The sequence below is a fragment of the Amia ocellicauda genome, chromosome 20 (genome assembly GCF_036373705.1).
Source record: "Amia ocellicauda isolate fAmiCal2 chromosome 20, fAmiCal2.hap1, whole genome shotgun sequence".
Taxonomy (NCBI): domain Eukaryota; kingdom Metazoa; phylum Chordata; class Actinopteri; order Amiiformes; family Amiidae; genus Amia; species Amia ocellicauda.
The window spans coordinates 13367938-13384103 of NC_089869.1; positions in this window are offsets into that span (position 1 = coordinate 13367938).

Consider the following 16166-nt stretch of genomic DNA (forward strand, 5'->3'; position numbering starts at 1 on the left):
TGAAATATCGCTTAAACACATTTAGCTTTCCTTTACTTCTGGATGAATCTTTCCTAATTATACAGGTTCATTTACTGTGACAAATCTGTTCTAAGAACTACATTAGGATTCCCTCTGCCAACATAAATATGCAAAGCACTATTTTTAACAATAGTGACATCTTAAAAACATATGACTGTGTCTTAAGATTCTTTGTTAATTTGATCTAGAACAGACCTCACAAAGCATAGCACATAATTGGGCTAGCAGTCAGAACAAAATAGTCTTAAGGGAGAAGTTAGACTAATGCAGCACATATGAAGTTTTCAACCTAATAAAGTTGGAGCACATGGGATATATAAGCATGTGATGAATAAGAAGCAATGCATAGACAGAGAAGACCCCAAAGTCTTTATGATAAGAGCGGTGCGTTTTCATAATAAACCTCCATGTGGAACAGGTTAAATAAAGCTTTCCATTTTCAAAATTGAGGATTATGCTATTTATGTAATACTGCTTGTACTGTTGGTGTAGGCTAACAACATCATTATAGCCCCAACCACGCTGAAATTTCACCTAAGGCGCTTAAAACATGAACATGCATGGGAGTATCTCTTATGGGGTTAAAATAAATAGCTCGGAAATGGTATAAAACAGGAAACGGAGGTATTTAACAAAGCAATCTGATAAAATGAGAATACTTATCCTAGACATGTATTCATAATAAAGAGGCGGTTGAGCAAGATTTGTTCCTGCATTAAAAAGTACAGAAATACAAACATTAATTTATGAAGTAACCATTATATATAAATCTATACAACCCATGGATGAGTGTGTTTTTGATTCGTATTAAAAATAATAAAAATGTTCTTTTAATTTACTTAATGTTTTCATATTATTTTTTCAGTCAGTTAGTTTCTGGGCAAACAATGAAGATTGGTTTATTATCAATGTACTTTAGTTTAATAGTATAGTTCTGCAAGATTTCTTAAAAGGTGAGTTGCACAGCATTTTTTTTTTACTGTGTTGGTGTGTGGGCTGAACTCTTCATTTTTACCAGGGATCATAAAACGTGCAACGGCACTATTAAAATGCATTGATGAATTAAAGTTAAATCTCCCTGTGTGCTTGATTACTGAACTAATTGCACAGTAAATATAAGCAACAATGTAATAGGAGACAGAACCAGACAATATGTCAATGTATTGTGTTATAATGATGGGATATATGCTTTTGCTGTACCACTTAGGTTCATTTATTTCTGCGATTCCTAATTTAAAAACAGAATTATGTTTCCATGTGTTTCACATGTCTAGTGTCCTTGGGTATTGCAAAAATAGTTCCACTTTAATTTTGGCAAGTGATGCTCTTCAGGAAACCTATTAATATTTCACTAAACAAAATTAATACTTCTTACAGTATTTGGATTTCATTTTGGGAACAAAAGTGAGAATTATTACTTCTATATGCTTGTTTCTGTTTGTGAAGAGGTTTTTATGATTCTAACTGGGTGGGCATAGATGTATTAGTTTAATCTATAATGTTATTTGCATTTATGTTTTCTGAATCTGACATGGAAACTGATTTCCGTAACAATTTGGCAATTAAAATGTTATAAGGCCTTTCAATCTATAAAAGCATATTAAAATTAATACTTTTTGCTGATTACATAGCCCTTTCATCTAAGAGTACCAACAACAATATTCATTAGAGTGTTTTTAACATAAGCAAAGCCTTCAAACAGATTCATTCAACTTTTTATTTGTCTGTTTGTCTAACAAAGTAGTACAAATTAGTAAATCTAGTGAGTGAGCCATTTAAAAAGCCTGGATATCCAAGGCTCCAAAGATATAAATGAACTCGGTGTTTTCAGATTAGAGTGTAGATTTTTTTAATGCTATTTCATAGGAATTTTGTCAGTTATATATATTTGTCAATGTTGATTTAGTGATTTAACCTAATCCGAATATTAAGTAATAGTAAGTAAAAACGTTTACAGTATCTGTAGGTAATAATAATATTAGCTGCTGAACTGTTATTATTATTATTATTATTATTATTATTATTTTATTATTATTATTATTATTATTATTATTATTATGTTTAAGTAAAGAACTCTTATGGTATTTGTTTCTTTATAATACTGTGCATTGTCATGGCATCTAAACTTATTTTTGTATTACTTTTGTACAGTGAACAAGTCAGATTTCTAATTAGCATAGTAACTTTGTTTATGGCTTTATCCAGTCAGGTAAGTTCAGCTAAATTATCTCTGAAAATGATTCTGCTTAATTGCTCTGCCTAAAGAAAACAATTCATATTCTTTCATAAATGAAGGGTTGCAATGGTGAAGGGAGATAAAAGGTCAGTAACAATCCACTTGTTACTTTGTATCCAAGACAAATTGTGCCCTCTTAAGTGGTAATATATTTCTAAGGACTCATGCAAAAAGAAACAAAGCATCTTGTGTCTATGTGAACTTTACACAGTACAATTCAATTCAAGCACTCTATATGCATATTCATTCCACCGGCATACAGCCCCATATTTATGCAAATGCTTCAAATACAGGTATTTCAGTGAAGATGAGTGATCATCACCTTTGCTGTCTCTATATTGTGTTCATTAGGACACACTGTCTAATTCAAGTCCATCGATTGAAATACTATGTAGCATCTCTGACCAGACATTTGTATGGTTGAGAAAAATAAAATAAAATTGAAAACTGACCTAGCACTCTGATATTTTAAGTGTTCTTGTTGAAATAAATGCATACAAAAATCAATGACTTCTTTCAATTATCTTGGAAGCACCAATAAAGAGTGAGTGAATTGTACTGTTATAGTCTGTCTGCTTCCTTGCTGTCAGTTGCAGAATTAGGATCATACATTTCTGACAAGACAAAGACGTCAAAGACTGGAAAAACAAACGTCCTTATATTGGACAAGAATAAATTACAAATGCTGTTAGGAAATACTTTTAATTATAAATAAGTTGATTGCTGTACAGTAGTTTCAAGATGTGGGTCACACCGTATTTATCTTGCTTCAAACTTAGTTTCACTGTAAGCAAATGTAAGAAGTTGAACTTCAAGGATCTTTCCTTTTCATTGTGCTGAGCCATTTAAATACAGTAAAGTGAAGTTTAGAGTAATTATAACTTGCACTGATTGGATATTTAAAAGTAATGTTTCCAGTCAGTGGAAATAAGAAAACAATAAGAGAAGGTGTTTAACACATACAGTGAGGGAAAAAAGTATTTGATCCCCTGCTGATTTTGTAAGTTTGCCCACTGACAAAGAAATGATCAGTCTATAATTTTAATGGTAGGTGTATTTTAACAGTGAGAGACAGAATAATGGCAAAAAAATCCAGAAAAACGCATTTCAAAAAAGTTATAAATTGATTTGCATGTTAATGAGGGAAATAAGTATTTGATCCCCTATCAGTCAGCAAGATTTCTGGCTCCCAGGTGTCTTTTATACAGGTAACGAGCTGAGATTAGGAGCACTCTCTTAAAGGGAGTGCTCCTAATCTCAGCTCGTTACCTGTATAAAAGACACCTGTCCACAGAAGCAATCAATCAATCAGATTCCAAACTCTCCACCATGGCCAAGACCAAAGAGCTGTCCAAGGATGTCAGGGATAAGATTGTAGACCTACACAAGGCTGGAATAGGCTACAAGACCATCGCCAAGCAGCTTGGTGAGAAGGTGACAACAGTTGGTGCGATTATTCGCAAATGGAAGAAACACAAAATAACTGTCAGTCTCCCTCGGTCTGGGGCTCCAAGCAAGATCTCACCTCGTGGAGTTTCAATGATCATGAGAACGGTGAGGAATCAGCCCAGGACTACACGGGAGGATCTTGTTAATGATCTCAAGGCAGCTGGGACCATAGTCACCAAGAAAACAATTGGTAACACACTACGCCGTGAAGGACTGAAATCCTGCAGCGCCCGCAAGGTCCCCCTGTTCAAGAAAGCACATGTACAGGCCCGTCCGAAGTTTGCCAATGAACATCTGAATGATTCAGAGGAGAACTGGGTGAAAGTGTTGTGTTCAGATGAGACCAAAATTGAGCTCCTTAACTCGCCGTGTTTGGAGGAGGAGGAATGCTGCCTATGACCCCAAGAACACCATCCCCACCGTCAGACATGGAGGTGGAAACATTATGCTTTGGGGGTGTTTTTCTGCTAAGGGGACAGGACAACTGCACCGCATCAAAGGGACAATGGACGGGGCCATGTACCGTCAAATCTTGGGTGAGAACCTCCTTCCCTCAGCCAGGGCATTGAAAATGGGTCGTGGATGGGTATTCCAGCATGACAATGACCCAAAACACACAGCCAAGGCAACAAAGGAGTGGCTCAAGAAGAAGCACATTAAGGTCCTAGAGTGGCCTAGCCAGTCTCCAGACCTTAATCCCATAGAAAATCTGTGGAGGGAGCTGAAGGTTCGAGTTGCCAAACGTCAGCCTCGAAACCTTAATGACTTGGAGAGGATCTGCAATGAGGAGTGGGACAAAATCCCTCCTGAGATGTGTGCAAACCTGGTGGCCAACTACAAGAAACGTCTGACCTCTGTGATTGCCAACAAGGATTTTGCCACCAAGTACTAAGTCGAAGGGGTCAAATACTTATTTCACTCAATTAACATACAAATCAATTTATGACTTTTTTGAAATGCATTTTTCTGGATTTTGTTGTTGTTATTCTGTCTCTCACTGTTAAAATACACCTACTATTAAAATTATAGACTGATCATTTCTTTGTCAGTGGGCAAACTTACAAAATCAGCAGGGGATCAAATACTTTTTTCCCCCCACTGTACATTTCTTTATTATGTATTGTGATTTGAGCAAATACCATACTCACCAAAATGATTTATCAGGTTATATTTAATTCAGCTCTCTGTCTTTTTAGGGCGAGCAAAGGAAGGGATACAAAGCCATTTCATACCAGATGTCACTAATTAGTGTGCATGCACTGCCCTTGCAAGCTGTTTGAATTATCTTTGAGTCAAAATCGAAAGTGATTTTCAAGTCATTGAGATTTTGAAAAGTGGGCAGCTGGTACTAATTCAGTTTGTCAAACATGAAATTATAAATGGGAATAATAGTGCAGACATGTATGATATTTTTCTACCTTTGTCCATCAAGCTTAATTTTCATTTTTGGTTAAGTTAATCAGTTTCCAGTGAGTTGAATCACCAATGCTGTTTTAAAATAGCATTATTTAGAATAATTATGAATGAGAAATACGTTGGTAACACTTTAAGTCTCCCAGTTACATTGTATTTACATTGTAGTTACTCATAAGTACAGTGTAATTATGCATTATTATATTGTACTTAATGTATAAAATTAATTAATGGTATACACTCACCTAAAGGATTATTAGGAACACCTGTTCAATTTCTCATTAATGCAATTATCTAACCAACCAATCACATGGCAGTTGCTTCAATGCATTTAGGGGTGTGGTCCTGGTCAAGACAATCTCCTGAACTCCAAACTGAATGTCTGAATGGGAAAGAAAGGTGATTTAAGCAATTTTGAGCGTGGCATGGTTGTTGGTGCCAGACGGGCCGGTCTGAGTATTTCACAATCTGCTCAGTTACTGGGATTTTCACGCACAACCATTTCTAGGGTTTACAAAGAATGGTGTGAAAAGGGAAAAACATCCAGTATGCGGCAGTCCTGTGGGCGAAAATGCCTTGTTGATGCTAGAGGTCAGAGGAGAATGGGCCGACTGATTCAAGCTGATAGAAGAGCAACTTTGACTGAAATAACCACTCGTTACAACCGAGGTATGCAGCAAAGCATTTGTGAAGCCACAACACGTACAACCTTTAGGCGGATGGGCTACAACAGCAGAAGACCCCACCGGGTACCACTCATCTCCACTACAAATAGGAAAAAGAGGCTACAATTTGCACAAGCTCATCAAAATTGGACAGTTGAAGACTGGAAAAATGTTGCCTGGTCTGATGAGTCTCGATTTCTGTTGAGACATTCAGATGGTAGAGTCAGAATTTGGCGTAAACAGAATGAGAACATGGATCCATCATGCCTTGTTACCACTGTGCAGGCTGGTGGTGGTGGTGTAATGGTGTGGGGGATGTTTTCTTGGCACACTTTAGGCCCCTCAGTGCCAATTGGGCATCGTTTAAATGCCACGGCCTACCTGAGCATTGTTTCTGACCATGTCCATCCCTTTATGACCACCATGTACCCATCCTCTGATGGCTACTTCCAGCAGGATAATGCTCCATGTCACAAAGGTCGAATCATTTCAAATTGGTTTCTTGAACATGACAATGAGTTCACTGTACTAAACTGGCCCCCACAGTCACCAGATCTCAACCCAATAGAGCATCTTTGGGATGTGGTGGAACGGGAGCTTCGTGCCCTGGATGTGCATCCCACAAATCTCCATCAACTGCAAGATGCTATCCTATCAATATGGGCCAACATTTCTAAAGAATGCTTTCAGCACCTTGTTGAATCAATGCCACGTAGAATTAAGGCAGTTCTGAAGGTGAAAGGGGGTCAAACACAGTATTAGTATGGTGTTCCTAATAATCCTTTAGGTGAGTGTATGTAAGTACATAATTGTAACTATATTTCTTTGTTAAATGAACACGATTACATATAAAACTGGTCCCAATTTTCCAATTTAAAAAGCTAAATATGTTTTGAAAATGAGTGGACAATGTAAACAAATGGCAGTGTCAATCCACCCATTTTCAATCCCACTTATCCTGGTGAGGGTTGTGGCAGCAGCAAACTAAGCAGGGAGGACCAAACCTCCCTTTCCTGGGGTACAGATTCAAACTCCTGGGGGATTCCCCGGTATTTCCAGCCAGGAGATATAGGCTTAATCCCTCCAGCATTTTCTGGATCTGCCTTTAGATCTCCGCTCAGTGGGCCATGGCTCCAAAGTTAGCCTCCCAGTGGGCATTCTTATCAGATGCCCCAATGGGCGGAGATCTACAGGCTAGAAAGTTGGGACCAGTTTCATAAGTCACAGGTGCATTTATGAAAAAATGTATTTACAAATGTAGTTACAACTGTGTACTTACATATACTGTTAATCATTTTTTACACATTAAGTACATGTAGTAATGCATAATTTGTTCTTATGAGTAACTACAGATGTACCTACTATGTAAATAATCTGTATCTGGGAGGCTTATTGTAAAGTGTTACCCTAGGTCCTATCCTATCAAATGTTTGTAATGTCATAGCTTCTTGTTCCCATGAAATGGTACTGTTTTGGCCAGCTCAAAGCAAGCTCATAACGTTGCTTTTGTTACATATTATATTATATCTTGACAAAGCGATGATACCATTCTCTTACATATAACAGCTGGCAAAATATGTTATTACATTCTTGGCTATTGACTTTTAATGATGGATGCAATTTACCAAAGTCTTGTCCACATGGCGTCGAGTTTTTCTAGCATTGGCCCCTCAGACATAACTATTAGGCAAGAAAAGTATTGCACTGTCTCTGTCCTTGACAGGCTTAGACTGAAAAACAATTATTATCTTTGACAATTCCCTCCTGGAACAAAGCAGCAGATTTCAATCAAAGTTGAAGTCAAAGTCATACAGTTTCATCAATATTGACTAAAGGCTAACGCTCTAACTCTCCACAATGTTTCATGACCTTATAGTTGAGGATGCCTGTGTAAAGATGAAATCTCTCTTAACCTTACTGAAGCAATATTTACAGTACCATTGCTAAACTTTGTTCTGATGCTTAGGTTTTGTTTCTGTTTTGATATTTATACAGTACTGTGCAAAAGTTTTAGGCAGGTGTGAAAAAATGCTGTAAAGTAAGAATGCTTTCAAAAATAGACATGTTAATAGATTATATTTATCAATTAACTAAATACAAAGTTAGTGAACAGAAGAAAAATCTACATTAAATCCATATTTGGTATGACCACCCTTTGCCTTGAAAACCGCATCAATTCTTCTAGGTACACTTGCACAAAGTCAGGGACTTTGTAGGCATATAGTCAGGTGTATGATTAAACAATTATACCAAACAGGTGCTAATGATCATCAATTCAATATGTAGGTTGAGACACAATAATTTCCTGAAACAGAAACAGCTGTGTAGGAGGAATAATACTGGGTGAGGAGCAGCCAAACTCAGCTAACAAGGTGAGGTTGCTGAAGACAGTTTACTGTCAAAAGTCATACACCATGGCAAGAGCACAGCAACAAGACAGGGTAGTTATACTGCATCAGCAAGGTCTCTCCCAGGCAGAAATTTAAGGCAGACAGGGGTTTCCAGATGTGCTGTCCAAGCTCTTTTGAAGAAGCACAAAGAAACGGGCAACGTTGAGGACCGTAGACGCAGTGGTCCCTTCACAATTGGATGATGTCCATTAGTGCCATCAGCTCAGAATTGTCAGAAGACAGTGGGACCCTGGTACACCCATCTACTGTCCGGAGAAGTCTGGTCAGAAGTGGCCTTCATGGAAGACTTGTGGCCTAAAAGCCATACCTCAGACATGGCAACAAGGCCAAGCGACTCAACTATGCATGAATACAACAGGAACTGGAGTGCAGTAAAATGGCAGCAGGTGCTCTGGACTGATGAGTCAAAATGTGAAATATTTGGCTGTAGCAGAAGGCAGTTTGTTGGGCAAAGGGCTGGAGAGCGGTACACAAATGAGTGTCTGCAGGCAACAGTGAAGCATGGTGGAGGTTCCTTGCAAGTTTGGGGCTGCATTTCTGCAAATGGAGTTGGGGGTTTTGTCAGAATGAATGGTCTCCTCAATACTGAGAAGTACAGGCAGATACTTACCCATCATGCAATACCATCAGGGAGGCATCTGATTGACCCCAAATTTATTCTGCAGCATGACAACGACCCCAAACATACAGCAAAAGTCATTAAGAACGATCTTCAACACAAGGAAGAACAAGGAGTCCTGGAAGTGATGGTATGGCCCTCACAGAGCCCTAATCTCAACATCATTGAGTCTGTCTGGGATTACATGAAGAGAGAGAAGCAACTGAGGCTGCCTAAACCTACAGAAGAACTGTGGTTAGTTCTCCAAGATGTTTGGACCAACCTACCTGCCGAGTTACTTCAAAACCTGTGTGCAAGTGTACCTAGAAGAATTGATGCTGTTTTGAAGGCAAAGGGTGGTCACACCAAATATGGATTTGATGTAGATTTCTCTTCTGTTCACTCACTTTGCATTTAGTTAATTGATAAATATAATCTATTAACATGTCTATTTTTGAAAGCATCCTTACTTTACAGCATTTTTTCACACCTGCCTAAATCTTTTGCACAGTACTATATATGTAATGTAATCATATTCCATACCACAGTACAGTTTGCCTTTTATCTTCTTGGGAGAGTTTCCCAATGGAAGATGACTGTTGAGCTGCTTTAGTGTAATTTGACATAGAATGAACAGTTTTCTGGATTATTGCCTGGTTCAGATTTCCTGATAATCAAGTAAGTCACTCTTTCAAGATATTACCATTATTGCTAATGGCTCAATATTAACTTGGATCAAGGTATTCCCACGTGTGTTTGGTAAGGTTTTTTTCAAAGCTCAGAGGCATTCGGTTGAATGTTATCTTACTGTTTCGGGAATAATGTAATGTGCTCTGCATTCAGTCTCGAGCACACTGGCTGGCTTGAATCAGGCAATCTGTACTGCAGGGCAAAATCTGCAGTCCAAGCAGAGACTTTTATAGGATGAGGCGTTCAAAATCCCCAGCCTCACTACAATGTCCCTCACTTTATCTCCCAAATTATGCATTTGTCTGTGTTAAATATGTGCTGGGTACAGTGGAGCTGTGTACCTGCGTTGCTTCTCTTCTTGGCCTGTGATAGTGTTCACCAGTATTTTGGCTCCGTGGGTTTGGCACCTCATCTGGGGCACGTCTGGCTCAGAGGTGTTCTTTGCATTCAATTACTTACTTTTGTGTCGATGTTGAAATCTACTTTCTGCACTGGGCCCTAAATATTTTATTGATTCATTTTAGTTTGACATAACGTACAAAGCCTGACTCATGTGTCATGCTTTTGAGCTCTGACAGCTCAGGATGCCTCAGTTCCAGATGTCAGTCCCTGTGTGATGCTGTCTGAAAAGAGCCTGCTTTTATTATTGTCTGACCTTGATACAATATTCTCTCATTCCTTAGACATACAATGTACCACTGTACTTAGCAGAGGAGTCTTATAGTCTGGCATGTTGCTGCTGACCTACAAGATTGTATATGGTAAACTTGGTAAGCAGTTTATATTGATAGATAGCCATAAACCACAATTTACAGCTCTGGAAAAAATTAAGAGACCACTTCAATGTTTTCTTAAATCAGCATCTCTACATGTATGGCAGCCATTCCGTTCCATTCATATTTTTATTTGGAATTTGGGAGAAATGTTGTCAGTAGTTTATAGAATAAAACAAAAATGTTAATTTTACCCAAAAACATATAAATAGTAAAACCAGAGAAACTGATAATTTTGCAGTGGTCTCTTAATTTTTTCCAGAGCTGTATATATACATCAGGCACTTGCAGCTCAGGGAAATACAGCTTAATTTATAAATGGTTAAAAAACAAAGGGTAATGGAGATTGATCTGGATATGAAAAAGCCTGAACCTTTGAAGGCCTGGAAGTGTTATACTGTAGGCATCTTAGAAAATGGACAACCGTGACCAATTAAGAATTTCTTCAACTGGATTCTGAAAGCTCAAATTAAAATCCGGTAGTCCCTGAAGGCTGAATTTTGACATCAGTCATCTTCCAAATCCTGTTTATCTACAGGCTAATTAAAACCGTGACATTTGCTGACCAGATTACATAAAGACTGAAAAGAATGTGTTCAAACACTATTTTACTTAAAGCAAATGTATTTTAAAAATACCTCCACATCTGATCTGAGAATCATTCTTTATTTAGAAGAGATGTTACCAGTGTGCATTGCAACTTGGACCGCAGTGTATACAGATGTCAACTAAAGTTGTGTTTCATATATATCTTATTATAATTTCTGGTAAAAGGCATCTGTTCCCCTACTTATCCCTAAACAGGTTTTCTCAATTAGACCTGCTGCAGGCCTAAGCAGTTGGATGATTGATTTTTTGCAGATACAAGAGTTTCTACCATCTTTGGGAAGGATACAAACTCTGCTTTGGTTTGTTTTTTCTTCTTGTTTATTCTGACCTGAGTAAAAACAAATGTAATGTTAATATATACTTAAAACTGCTAATAATATTCTGATGAATTCCTCCGGTTTATTAATCCTGTTCCAAGTATTAGTTAATCTGGTGCAACATTTACTTTAGCAAGGTACTTTACCCAGATTGCTCCAGTAAATGTCGAGCTGTATAAATGGGTAAATGTAAAAAGAAGGTGATATCTTGTAATAATTGTAAGTCACCCTGGATAAGGGTGTCTGGTAAGAAATTGAGTAATAATAATATTAACAACATTTACATATTTAAATTATGTATTTGTTTTAATTAAGTTTAAAATAATATGTTTGTGAAATAAATATATTTAAAAGCTTTTGAGACCCTGGTCATAAGTATATTGCTTTATAGCTATAATAATGTAATTGATATTCATAGAAATACAATTCGTAAGAATGTATGTGAACTTACACAGCTTAATGTATTTTCAATCTTTTTTTATCCGAAACAAAAGCATGTCATCATGTCCCCTTCATCTTCCTGGTTTTCAGAGTCTCAAGCTGAAGTTCTGATGATTTAAAATATGTAAATGAATTGTCTACATTTAAAGTTTAAATGTTAAAAATTACTTAAAGCTTAATTATTGTATAATGAACAATCGGTCAACATCTGTATTTATTTATTTTATGTTTTGTCTTCACTGCAATATACATATACATTAAATGTATCTTTGTCACTTGTGTTGTTATTTATTTCTAGGTGAAACTCTAATTAAAGATAAAGCATGTCATTATTTCCTTTATATGTTACTAAGCAACCACAGTGTGTGTCTTTTTAGTAGTTCAATATTTACTGATGGTATTACTCGTCTATAAATAAACCTCCCTTTCTGCTACTGTATGTAGGTCCTCTGTTTGTTTAAGGAAAGAAAACATTTTAAAGGTGCTGAGATCTTGTTTGCATAGATTTATTAAGGATTGCATTGGAGTATATTTAGAAAAGTAATTGTTAATAATGTTAATAATTCCAAGCAAAATAAAGATTGTTTAATGTTGACCCGGAAGGTGCTCCTATAATTATTAATGTATGATTTTGTCATGTTTAAAAGAAGGCAATGGTTATTTTGTATTTGCTTCATAATTGAAACATTAAATGCACTGACTTCCTCCCTAATTCACTTTATTCCAGAGTAGGCTAATGATTTGGTCAACTCAATTTTGTTGGAGCATAAAAACCTATTTTAATTATGTAAAATTAGACTAAGAGTATAGTACATTTTTTTCATTCATATATTTTCCACTGACAGTATTTCTTTTTGTATTAATTTGGCATAGTATTCCATGATTGTAACTAATATACAGAGTCTGAATTAGAATTACCCCCTTCAGGACAATAACAACACATACTATTTATTGAAATACTTCTTTCCCAGAGAGAAATCATTTTTTGTATCTCTCCTTTTAAATCCATGCCTAGAAGTTTGCCTTTTTCTAGAAGCTAAAGGCTTTGAAAATCTGTAATGTTCTTTGCTCTTTTTTGAAGATCTGTCTGTTTGCTTTGTGTGACTAAACTGTACAGCAATAGAACAGAATGAGAAGAGAAAGTCATGTCATTGCCAGCGAGTAAATTTTCTCCTCATCCTGCTGTCTACACCCAGGGCTCGGTTGCCATGCCAGTGAGAAAGTGTGCTGTCAGGAGCTCTTGAGTCAACAAAACAGCAAAAGGGGGGGATATAGTGTGATTGGCATTTTGTGCTTAAGCATATGTGTAATGAAAAGGCACAGAAACTCAATTTCTCTTAATTTTTTTATTTTTTTTACATAAAGACATTTTAAGGTATTGTACCTGTCATTTATTGACTAGATTGTGATGGGATTTTCCAGGGATCTCTTAGAGCCCCAGGTGCCATGGCACCAGAAAGCTGAACATGATTAACTCTGTCACAGATATTCACGGGTACTTTATTCAGGCTTACTTTATTTGAAAATATTGAAAGTAATTCAATGAAAACTACTTTTAGCACTCTAAAGGTAATCTATAAATTGAACACTATTATGTTTTGTATTATGCTCACTTTCTGGATCCTCAAACTGGATTTATTTTGTTAATGACCCATATCCTCAAGCATGAAATGTATATATTTTTCTGTGAATGTCATGTCATCTAATGTCAGCTTATTAAATCAAGGTCACTAGTGCTAATGATATTTCCAAGACATAGGTATAGACTAGTGCTTAGTTTGTTTAATCATGACTCGTTCTTAATACAATCTAAAAATGTGTGTAAATAAGTGATAGAAATGCAAGTTCATTTTTACATGGTGCTTCTGGACAGCAGTTTTATCTGCTGAAGACACACATCAGACATGTTAGTAATGCCCCATTTCCATTGGCTACATTTAGGTGCACCTCAGCATGGCCATTCAAGTCCAGGGTGTTTCCACTGTGGCCCAGGTGCACCTCTGCCTGTGCCAGAACTAATTTCAGTAGGCAGTTTCGTACATTTCGTGGTCTGGGGCATGCACTTTTTACGTTCCTTATGTTGTCAGATGCAACCAACAGTGATGGTTGATTTGTTTTTTTGTAAACGCGCTAATCAATTTTTAATTTTTCAATGAAACAGGAGCAGATACGTGGAAATGAACACTTTTACCAATATTTTATTGATAGCACTGTCCTTTACATTGAACCATCTGTCTGCTGTTAGGGTTGTTTTTTTCTCTGGCTATTGGGAACGGAAACAAAAAACTGTGTTCTTGTGGCTCAGAATCCCTGGTTAAAGTGCTCCCACAAGTTATATTTATTAAACTTAACTTGCTAGTACTCAACAAAGATTAAAACAAATAAGGAAGAACCTTGCCAGACAACAACAGATTTATTTTACTTTAGTGCCAAATCTCCTGTGAATTTATTTTTGAAATGTTCCTTTCCTGTTTTGGAAATCTATCACTCCATGATTGAAGGAGCATAAAGGGGGAAAAATAAGAATGATTATTCTCCTGCATTTTAATGTCAGTAAGCATATGGAGGTTTCTATTGTTTTACCTGTACTATGTCCTGCTGCCAAACAGGGAGTATGAAGCTGATATTTTATTGTGAAGTCAACCACATAATTCTTAAATTTAATAAACTCTGCTTAAGTTTTGTATACGAAGCCTCCAGGGGCATTGTTGGCAAACTTGATTTTTTAATTGCTTTCCAGAGAAGCAATTTCTGGAGCTTTCTGTTGAGGAAAACAGGCTCTGAAATGGAAAATAATTAGTTTCAGGGGCAGGTCCTGATTATTTCTGGTTATTAAAATATCAGTGAGTGAAAAACTGCTTTATTTTATTTTGTAAACATGGTCACAGTGTCCATCCCAGAGGTGTGCAGCGTGTTTTGAATCTGTGAAGCATTTCTGTGCACAAGTTCCAGCTTCTCTGTTCACATTGTAATAAAATTCTTAAATAAACATAGGTGATTTAATCACCTTAACTACTCAGAATTTATTTCCATTTTAACTGCATGTATTAGCCTATATTATTATACCAAATATATGCCTGATGTTTTGATTAGGAGTGAAAACATCTATCTTAACTGTTCATGAAGAAGAGAGAGAGAGGAGTTCAACAACAAGGATTCACAGATCACAGTTTACTTTTCCTTAAAAAGAATATACAAATATTATTATTGTCAAAGGCTGTGTAGGAAACATTTGGAAAAACACATGGCTCCTTCATACATATTGCTGCCAACATACACTGTTGGTAATGGATTTGTCAGTTGTAGTTTAGGACAATTGTCAAGCAAAACAAAAACTGAAATGTTCACAGAGCAGAGCTATGCATTCCAATGACAAATAAACTAATGCTGATTTATGCTGAATGTAAAATTATTGTTCATAAGTCAGCCAATCACAATAAAGATTGAACACCAAAGATTCACAAAGGCCTTGAATGTTTTTTTTAGTATACAAAACGATGAAACATAGCAAAAAAGAAAAACTAAATAAGAAACCGCTTTTTCATTCAAATTAATATGATGGAGGGTTAAGAGTTTCTCCTGTTTTTAAAATCAGGAATGTTTTGTTAATTCCCCACAGGTAAACAGTAGCCTGCAAGTCCAGCTATGTTCAACTTACAAGACACATCATCTGCCCACGTCAGCTTCTTCAAACAGCTTGTTTTTAACACCCACTCTTGCTTAAGGGGCTAAATGGGAACAGAACTCCGTTGAGAAGAGAAATGGGACATGGATTAAACAAAACAATGTTTATAAATCTCAGTTTAAGATCCAGTATCATGTAAAACATTACAACAGTCCTTTGACAAGTCATTACCAGATTTCAACTGCCTGTAGCAGACAACAGGCCTAATCTTCAAAGCAGCATGTTCTACATTCCTGCAAGTCAAACTCCTGCTGGTGTCAAAACTGCCTTTGACTAAGGAATATCTCTCTATCTCAAAGAAAGAAAAATACATGACCTTTTCCATCCATAGTACTGCAATTGAAAATGTTGCTTTTTTTTTTTTTTAAGTGAAAGTAATCGGTCAGTCTGCACAGCCTGAAAAGGGTAGACACAACGCAACATATTAATTAAATATGGATGGATTAATTTAGCCTGTGCTGTAAAATGACCTTGGGATTTATTTTGAGTGTCTTCCATTGTGCCATGGTAAGCTAATTATTTCATTTGACTTGACAATTTGACAATGGAAATGTATTGAAAGGCCAAGTGGGTATTTTGTCCAGGAGATGAAAGGCTAAATTCACAGAATAATACTTTTTATTTTTGGTCAGTTATTCTGTTTCTATAAATAGTGCATGTGCAGATCAAAGTGAAGTCTCCACTGACTTTCCCCGCTGCGCTCAAAATATATTTTAAAATGCATCACCTAGCTACAGGTGGAAATATTATAGTGCATGAAGTGTCAAAGGTGACATGTTCCCAAGATCCAATGCAGTTCAAATTGAAGAGCATGAATTTAGTTTCTAGGCCTTAATTGGGAGAGATGTTTCCCAGACA